The sequence below is a fragment of the Octodon degus genome, unplaced genomic scaffold (genome assembly GCF_000260255.1).
Source record: "Octodon degus isolate 3935 unplaced genomic scaffold, OctDeg1.0 scaffold00142, whole genome shotgun sequence".
NCBI lineage: Eukaryota > Metazoa > Chordata > Mammalia > Rodentia > Octodontidae > Octodon > Octodon degus.
In genome coordinates this window covers 5,251,951-5,254,507 of record NW_004524718.1, presented here as the reverse complement: position 1 = coordinate 5,254,507, position 2,557 = coordinate 5,251,951, and the positions used below count along the sequence as shown (strand labels likewise).

At 43.1% G+C, this 2,557-nt stretch overlaps 1 pseudogene; it reads left to right on the top strand.

Annotated features, from left to right (window-relative positions):
* Window positions 1-521: 521 nt before the first annotated feature.
* On the top strand, window positions 522-1,389 carry LOC101588023 (annotated as a pseudogene).
* The last annotated feature ends 1,168 nt before the right edge of the window (window positions 1,390-2,557 follow it).

Sequence of the window (2,557 nt, the reverse complement as noted above, 5' to 3'; positions counted from 1 at the left end):
TTTCAGAACATAAGGATATCCTTGTGTAAGCCCTTTAAATCCCCAAAATGGAAGAGTTAGTTTGTGGTCAAAGATTAAAATGGGTAAGATAAGGATTATTCCTCTTGGGGTCCCTAATAATGAACATTAGTTGAAGGTATACTCCACCAAACAAGGGATAAGTTAAATAAAAGCTCGGTCTATGTTACAGTTGTAAACCAAAAACGTGTAAGTACAAACAAGTGTTATGTTATTATAGGACACAATAAATATAATTTTTTTAAGTTATGATAAGAAGGGGAGGACAAGAGGCAAGTAGGTGGCTGGTGGCACGAGGGTGGGGGGGGGAGTGGGCCTGATCCGGGAGTGCGGGAGGCGGTTGTACGGGAGGTGGCAGCGGTGGCTAGCAGACTGAAGTCTCAACCAAGTCAAAGCAGACACTTCTGTGGACGGAGGCAGTAAGAATACCTAGCACCAGAGGCAGCACGGGGATCTTCAGCTTAGGGGAGGGGGATGCCGGACTAGGAGGAGAGGAAGGGGCAATGCTGGAAGCCATGGTGGAGCCCAGTCCCGAAGATCCACCTCTCACTCTTAAGCCAGAAACTTAGTCACCAGAGAAATGTCAGAGAACAATGGAGGATTTCCACAAATTCTGTTTTGTTTTGGCTTATGCTGGTTATATCCCTCCTAGCAAAGAGGAAAGAGAGCTGTAGCTCTCCATTGCAGAGACCCGACAGTGCCATCTTGAAAGGCTGAAGCTGAAGGATTCTCTCTTTGATTTGGATGGGATCTCTGCTTCCCTAACACATACCTCTCAGCCCCCTGCTGCTCTTACCACCCCCCTACCCTTTTCCCAAGGGCACCTCTCCCAGTGTCTTCGAAAGAACGACTGAAAGAACTGAAAATTGGGGCCAGGAAGTAGGGCTGGTTTGGGGTTGCTAAGAAGGCTTCGGCCAGCTCCTGAGGGTGGGGAAAAGAGGTCTTGAATCAAAAAGAGCAAGAAGCAGAAACTGAAAAAGGCAGAGCAGGAAGGATAGACTCCCACCTCTTGGCCGTCCTCGGGCACCCCCCCCCCCAAGGATAGAGACTCTGAAGTGGAGGAGGAGGACGAAGTGAAAAAAGAGGAAGAGGAAGAGATAGCACCAGTAGCTGGGGGTGAAGCCCCAGCTCCTGTGCTCCCAACACCCACTGAAGTCCTCAGGCCCCCTGCTGTAGTACACTCTGAAGGAGCCCTTCCCTCAGACAGCGAAGGCAAGGAGGTCAATAAACTGAGACAAACCAAGATGGAGATGCCAGCTCCGGTGAGGGCGAGATGCAGGTGACAGGTGGGGACATCACGGTAGAGTCAGGTGATAACTCATGGGATCTGATCAGTGTTACTGCCAAATCCCTTTGGAGGGTGCCCCATGATTAACTAACAATAGTCACTCATTTTCTAAAACAAAACAAGTTTTAACACCAAAAGTGAGCCATTATATTAGAAACAAATTATAATAATTACTCTATAAGCTCACTATATTTTTCTTATTTTCTTCTTTTTTATGCTGAAACAAAGATAGTAACAGGGTAACATGCCACAATATATACAACAATATATATGCTACAGATTTTCAAAACAAGAATAGCTAATTAACAGTGGTTGCTCTATTTTCTATTTTTATTTACTTTCTTATTTCATACTAAACTTGAGCAAGGAAATCACTAATTCTAATACATTGTCTGACAACATTTTTGGATCTCAGGGGTGGCCCTATACCTAGTTCACTATATTTTTTTATAATGTATTTTAAAGACATTCATGAAAGAAGACTTCAACATGGCAAGAAGGCTGGGATCAGTATGTTCAAAGCATTAGGGGAATTTTATTTTTTTGCATGAGGGATAAAACTCAGGGCCTTGTGCTTTCCAGGCAGGCACTTAGGCTGCTGAACTTTATCCCTAGCCTGAGTAAGAAAATTTTAAAGGGAGAAAAAAATGTGATTTTTACTATAAAACATTTTTTTTCCTGCATTTTTAGGGAAAGGTCTACAGGGTGTTCAGGGTCTCACTGCTAGATCAGACTCTTAGTCATCCGTCTGTTTACAGCCTTCAAAGTGCTAGGATTACAGGTGCACACCACCACCCCTAATCTCAATTGCTGTCTGAGTGTGTCCCAGAGGTGGGGCCGGCACAGCAGGCCCAAGGATTAAACCCCCAGCCCCTGAACTTGTTTGCAGGCACTTTAATTGATTGAGCTATTTGGCTGGCCATATAAAACATTTTTAAGCAATGTGTATTTTATATTTTATAATGTATATTGTGTATTTTATCATACTTGGTACAGTGTGATTTTACCTCACAACTTGGAAGGCAGTTGTGGCCTTAAGTGACACTGATGCACAAAAAAACTCCTCTCATTTCTATCTATACACTTCCCAGAACTTAACACCTATTGCAAAATAAGTAACAGAAATGGAAGTCCAGGAAACCCAATCTCATTTTAGAAAACAGGTAATAGTTATCCATGATACTTCATTGCAAAAAATAGCCACAACCCTGAGGATTGCTTCTAATAAAATGCTACTTTCTTTTGAAATTA